Source organism: Rattus norvegicus, chromosome X (genome assembly GCF_036323735.1).
Source record: "Rattus norvegicus strain BN/NHsdMcwi chromosome X, GRCr8, whole genome shotgun sequence".
NCBI classification, from domain to species: Eukaryota; Metazoa; Chordata; class Mammalia; order Rodentia; family Muridae; genus Rattus; species Rattus norvegicus.
In genome coordinates, this window is record NC_086039.1 from 110,607,627 (window position 1) to 110,615,099 (window position 7,473).

The following is a 7,473-nucleotide window of genomic DNA, read 5'->3' on the forward strand; positions in this document are numbered from 1 at the left end:
GTCAGTGCTCTTAACTGCTGAGCCACATCACTGACATTTCTTTAGTACAATTAGTAGCAATAGCAAAGTTCTTTTTGCATTTGTCACATTTTTCATACTTATTGTGCTCCACAGGGTGTACATTAGCTCTTAAAAGAAAATGATAGTCTCAGCCTAGTGTGGTGGCACTTGGGAGGAAGAAGCAGATGGATCTGAGTTTGAGGCCAGCCTGGTCTACAGAATGGATTCCAGGAAAGCCAGGGCTACATAGAGAAACAAAGCAAATGAAAAAGAAAGAAAGAAAGAAAGAAAGAAAGAAAGAAAGAAAGAAAGAAAGAAAGAAAGAAAGAAAGAAAGAAAGAAAGAAAGAAAGAGAGAGAGAGAGAAAGAAAGAAGAAAGGAAGGAAGAAAGAAAGAAAAAGAAAGAAAGAAAGAAAGAAAGAAAGAAAGAAAGAAAGAAAGAAAGAAAGAGAAGGAAGGAAGGAAGGAAGAAAGAAAAAGAAAGAAAGAAAGAAAGAAAGAAAGAAAGAAAGAAAGAAAGAAAGAAAGGAAGGAAGGAAGGAAGGAAGGAAGGAAAAGAAAAGACGATACTGGGGTTAGGAACAATATCATAATTACCAGTTACTGTGCACATCCTCACAAGTGGCACTGCAAATGTATTATTTCATTGATCTTTCAGAGCAACTCTAAGGCACAGGGACAATTCCTAACCTCACTTTACATATGGAGAAACTGAGTGATCCTATACAGGTTATGTAGCTTGAATAATATTACATGGTTAGTAAATGGTGGGGTCCTATAGGAAGTGTGGTTTGAGAATCTGTAACCTTGGGATGTGGGATTTCTGGAGGGGAAAGGGGATAACATTTGAAATGTAAATAAAGAAAATATCCAATAAAAATAAGAGAGAGAATCTGGAACTTTCTAAGTTCACTATATTTCTTCAGGCTTTATGGTGCGGGGGATGGAAAGTAACTTTCATGAATATATTATTTTGTGAACATATGTATTTATCTGTGACATCAGTAATGGTTTGTTTTTCTGTACTTGTATAGGTGGAATATTGTTCATGCTATCTTATTTAGTCCAGAATACATGGCCAGAACAGATTTCAGTGCTGACCTCTAGTGGTCAGCTTTGCAATTGAAATTAAAACTAAGGCTGCAATGACAGCAGGGAGCCACACGATGTCACTATTACATCATCATGACTACAAAATTCCTCTAACTTGATGCTGACAATATTTTGTGATGGAGAACAGTACAAAATAATTAAAATATGTCGTTTCTATTAGATGTCTTATTTGTGTGCACATTTACATTTTTTGAGAAAAGGTCACGCTTTACAGACTGGCCCAAACTTGAGGCAATCCTTGTTCCTCTGCCTCCCAAGATCTGTGATTAGAGGCACCACACTGAGTTTATATTTTATACCAGGATGGTTTGGAACGCACAGACCCGCCTAATTCTGCTCCCTAATTGCTGGGATTAAAGATATGCACCATTATGCCCAGTGCAGTTCATTTTTATCATGATATTATGACATATATGTTCTCATAACAAACACAGGCTATGGTGTCAAACTGAACCGCTCTTCAAATACCATCCCCACCTTTCCTAAATTTCAGAACTGGAATCAGATGTGTAAATTCCTTACATCCTGGGTTTGCCTGTGTGGATTAAAGATGATGATTCCAGTATGCAGCAGGAGCTCCAATAATACTGTTTTGTACCAACCTATTCCCCTCTCCCTTCGCCTCTCCCGCTCAGTTCCCTCGCTGACTCTTCCACCTATGACCAGTTTCTTTTTCTAAGAGTGATTCAAACACTCTTACTTAAGCCTTCCTTCTTGTTTAACTTCTTTGGGACTGTGGAATATATATCATGGGGACTCCCAGGAGTCAATGCAGGTGACTTTAGCCAAGATGCCTGATATGTTTTGGAATACAGCAGCAGAATGCAGTGGGAGAGGGTGCCTTAGCTGACCCATGCTGAGGCACCACTCACAGCGGTACCAGTCACATGATGGGTTTAGAATAAAATGAAGTTTATTTGGGGCCTGGGAAGGGGATGAGAAAGGAGTGGAGGCAGAGAAAGAAAGGGAACGGAGAAGGACAGAAAAAGAGGAGAAATAAGGGAAGAAGGGAAGAAGTGGGGTGATGTGGGGGAAGGGAGGGAGGGCCGGAGGGAGGGAGGGCCAAGTTTTTTTTTTTATTAACTTGAGTATTTCTTATTTACATTTCGAATGTTATTCCCTTTCCCGGTTTCCCTGCAAGCATCCCCCTAATCCCTCCCCCTCCCCTTTTTTATGGGTGTTCCTCTCCCCATCCTCCCCCTATTGCCGCCCTCCCCCCCAACAATCTAGTTCACTGGGGGTTCAGTCTTAGCAGGACCCAGGGCTTCCCCTTCCACTGGTGCTCTTACTAGGATATTCATTGCTACCTATGAGGTCAGAGTCCAGGGTCAGTCCATGTATAGTCTTTAGGTAGTGGCTTAGTCCCTGGAAGCTCTGGTTGCTTGGCATTGTTGTTCATATGGGGTCTCAAGCCCCTTCAAGCTCTTCCAGTTCTTTCTCTGATTCCTTCAACTGAGGTCCTGTTCTCAGTTCAGTGGTTTGCTGCTGGCATTCGCATATGTATTTGCTGTATTCTAGGTGTGTCTCTCAGGAAAGATCTACATCTGGCTCCTGTCGGTCTGCACTTCTTTGCTTCATCCATCTTGTCTAATTGGGTGGCTGTATATGTATGGGCCACATGTGGGGCAGGCTCTGAATGGGTGTTCCTTCTGTCTCTGTTTTAATCTTTGCCTCTCTATTCCCTGCCAAGGGTATTCTTGTTCCCCTTTTAAAGAAGGAGTGAAGCATTCACATTTTGATCATCCGTCTTGAGTTTCATGTGTTCTGTGCATCTAGGGTAATTCAAGCATTTGGGCTAATAGCCACTTATCAATGAGTGCATGCCATGTGTGTTTTTCTGTGATTGGGTTAGCTCACTCAGGATGATATTTTCCAGTTCCATCCATTTGCCTATGAATTTGATAAAGTCATTGTTTTTGATAGCTGAGTAATATTCCATTGTGTAGATGTACCACATTTTCTGTATCCATTCCTCTGTTGAAGGGCATCTGGGTTCTTTCCAGCTTCTGGCTATTATAAATAAGGCTGCTATGAGCATAGTGGACCACGTGTCTTTTTTATATGTTGGAACATCTTTTGGGTATATGCCCAAGAGAGGTATAGCTGGATCCTCAGGCAGTTCAATGTCCAATTTTCTGAGGAACCTCCAGACTCATTTCCAGAGTAGTTGTAACAGCTTGCAATCCCACCAACAATAGAGGATTGTTCCTTATAGGAAGAACAATATCAACCAACCAGACTACCCAGAGCTCCCAGGGACTAAACTAAAACCAAAGAGTACACATGGCACCAGTCACATATGTAGCAGAGGTTTGCCTTATCCTAGCATCAATGGGAAGAGAGGCCCTTGGTCCTGTGAAGGCTTGATTCCCCAGTGTACAGGAATGCTACTCTGGTGGGGCAGGACCCTCATAGAAGCAGGGAGAGGGGGAGGGGAGAGGGGGGAACAGGGAAAGGGGATAACATTTGAAATGTAAATACATAAAATATCTAATAAAATGTATTTTTCTCCAAATTGGAGGAAATCAAATTTTCATTTGCAAATGGTTATCAATACAAGCTTGTTTCTGCGTTAGGGATGGGAGCATGTGACCTCTTTTTTTAGCTCTAGGAACCTATCTGCCACAGACCCATGCATGTACTATGCATGCTCCATCATTCTCTATGAATTCATATGTGGATTGATCATATTGATTTAAAGGACTTTGCTTTCCTCATGTTTTCCATCCCTCTGACTCTTAGACTCTTTCTGCATTCTCTTTTGAGCAGTTCTCTGGGTACTGCAGAAACGGATTTCATGGAGCCATCCTATTTTAAGAGGTCTCTTGCTTCCTGTATCATGTCCTGCTGTGGGACTCTGTATTTGTTCCCATCTGATTTAGGAAGCCTCTCTGATGATGACTGAGCAACAGGCTAGCAGGATATTATTAGGAGTCATTTTAAGTTACTTTTAAAAACAGTAGTATTTGGTTTTATCCTAGGACCTGAGATATCTAGACTTAGATTCTTTTATTTTACACTGTTTTTTTCTTTTAAGATTTTAATGAGTGAGTACACTGTAACTGTCTTCAGACACACCAGAAGGGCATCAGATCTCATTACAGGTGGTTGTGAGCCATCATGTGGTTGCTGGGGATTGAACTCAGGACCTCTGGAAGAGCAGCCAGTGCTCTTAACCACTGAGCCATCTCTCCAGCCCTAGACTTAGATTCTTGATCATCCAAGCAGTTTTGAATATGAGTTTTATCGTGTGCAGTGGGCCTTAAGCTAAATCAGACATTGGTCAGTTACTCCCACAAGCTTTGCACCACCATCGCACTAGCACATCTTTCAGGCAGGACACCATTTTATATCAAGAGGGTTGTGGATGGGTTCGTGTTTATATTAACCCTTTGGTAACATGAATACTTTCCTGTACCAAAAATGCTACCATATAGGAGTGAAGGTTCTATGTAGGCAGAAACTCTACTTCTTCAGATTTAATGTTTTGTATAGGTATTGTGTTCAGCAATGGAGCCTTCCTGTCAGTTTTTCCATTGCAATCTATGGTCTTGTCCACATCATGGGATATTTGTGAATTCCCATAGGCTCTTTGGTCTAACAACTCGAATAGAAAGTTCAATAAAGTGCTGAGGAAAAGATATATTCTTCTGTTTTGGGTGAAATTCTCAGTAAATATCTCTTAGGTCTATTTGGCTTATGTCTTTTAGGTCCAGCATTTCTCCGTTTAGTTTTTTTTCTTGGTGATCTGTTAATTGGAGAGAACGGTGTATTGTGTGTAAGGGGCAATACATGATTTAAGTTGTAGTAGTGTTTCATTTGCAAACTTGGATGCCCTTATGTTTGAAGCATACACGTTAGGAATTGAAATGCCATCCTGGAGGATTTTTCCTGTAATGAGTATGGAGTGGCTTTTCCTAGTTCTTCTGAATAGTTTTGGTTTGAAGTCTATTTTGTCAGATATTAAAATGGTTATACCAACTTGTTTTTAGGTCCATTTGCCTGGACTATCTTTTCTATCCTTTTTAACTTGAGATGTTATCTATTCTTGATATTAAAGTGTGTTCCTTGGGTACAGGAATCCATTCTATTAGTCTGTGTCTTTTTTATTGGAAAGTTGAAACCATTGGTTTTGAGAGGTAACAATAAGCCATGTTTGTTAGTTCCTGTTATTTTGTTGTTTTGGTGGTGATGGTGGTGGTGGTGGTGGTGGTGGTGGTAGTGGTGTGTGTGTGTGTGTGTGTGTGTGTGTGTGTGTGTGTGTGTGTGTAGTTCTCTTTCTTGATTTTGCTTTTCTGAGATTATTTATTCCTTCTTTTTTTGTTTGTTTTTTTTTCTTTTTTTATTAACTTGAGTATTTCTTATATACATTTCGAGTGTTATTCCCTTTCCCGGTTTCCGGGCAAACATCCCCCTCCCCCCTCCCCTTCCTTATGGGTGTTCCCCTCCCAACCCTCCCCCCATTGCCGCCCTCCCCCCATAGACTAGTTCACTGGGGGTTCAGTCTTAGCAGGACCCAGGGCTTCCCCTTCCACTGGTGCTCTTACTAGGATATTCATTGCTACCTATGGGGTCAGAGTCCAGGGTCAGTCCATGTATAGTCTTTAGGTAGTGGCTTAGTCCCTGGAAGCTCTGGTTGCTTGGCATTGTTGTACTTTTGGGGTCTCGAGCCCCTTCAAGCTCTTCCAGTTCTTTCTCTGATTCCTTCAATAGGGGACCTATTCTCAGTTCAGTGGTTTGCTGCTGGCATTCGCCTCTGTATTTGCTGTATTCTGGCTGTGTCTCTCAGGAGCGATCTACATCCGGCTCCTGTCGGTCTGCACTTCTTTGCTTCATCCATCTTGTCTAATTGGGTGGCTGTATATGTATGGGCCACATGTGGGGCAGGCTCTGAATGGGTGTTCCTTCAGTCTCTGTTTTAATCTTTGCCTCTCCCTTCCCTGCCAAGGGTATTCTTTTTCCTCATTTAAAGAAGGAGTGAAGCATTCACATTTTGATCATCCGTCTTGAGTTTCGTTTGTTCTAGGGATCTAGGGTAATTCAAGCATTTGGGCTAATAGCCACTTATCAATGAGTGCATGCCATGTATGTCTTTCTGTGATTGGGTTAGCTCACTCAGGATGATATTTTCCAGTTCCAACCATTTGCCTACGAATTTCATAAACTCGTTGTTTTTGATAGCTGAGTAATATTCCATTGTGTAGATGTACCACATTTTTCTGTATCCATTCCTCTGTTGAAGGGCATCTGGGTTCTTTCCATTTTCTGGCTATTATAAATAAGGCTGCGATGAACATAGTGGAGCACGTGTCTCTTTTATATGTTGAGGCATCTTTTGGGTATATGCCCAAGAGAGGTATAGCTGGATCCTCAGGCAGTTCAATGTCCAATTTTCTGAGGAACCTCCAGACTGATTTCCAGAATGGTTTTACCAGTCTGCAATCCCACCAACAATGGAGGAGTGTTCCTCTTTCTCCACATCCTCGCCAGCATCTGCTGTCACCTGAGTTTTTGATCTTAGCCATTCTCACTGGTGTGAGGTGAAATCTCAGGGTTGTTTTGATTTGCATTTCCCTTATGACTAAAGATGTTGAACATTTCTTTAGGTGTTTCTCAGCCATTCGGCATTCCTCAGCTGTGAATTCTTTGTTTAGCTCTGAACCCCATTTTTTAATAGGGTTATTTGTTTCCCTGCGCTCTAACTTCTTGAGTTCTTTGTATATTTTGGATATAAGGCCTCTATCTGTTGTAGGATTGGTAAAGATCTTTTCCCAATCTGTTGGTTGCCGTTTTGTCCTAACCACAGTGTCCTTTGCCTTACAGAAGCTTTGCAGTTTTATGAGATCCCATTTGTCGATTCTTGATCTTAGAGCATAAGCCATTGGTGTTTTGTTCAGGAAATTTTTTCCAGTGCCCATGTGTTCCAGATGCTTCCCTAGTTTTTCTTCTATTAGTTTGAGTGTGTCTGGTTTGATGTGGAGGTCCTTGATCCACTTGGACTTAAGCTTTGTACAGGGTGATAAGCATGGATCGATCTGCATTCTTCTACACGTTGCCCTCCAGTTGAACCAGCACCATTTGCTGAAAATGCTATCTTTTTTCCATTGGATGGTTTTGGCTCCTTTGTCAAAAATCAAGTGACCATAGGTGTGTGGGTTCATTTCTGGGTCTTCAATTCTATTCCATTGGTCTATCTGTCTGTCTCTGTACCAATACCATGCAGTTTTTATCACTATTGCTCTGTAATACTGCTTGAGTTCAGGGATAGTGATTCCCCCTGAAGTCCTTTTATTGTTGAGGATAGCTTTAGCTATCCTGGGTTTTTTGTTATTCCAGATGAATTTGCAAATTGTTCTGTCT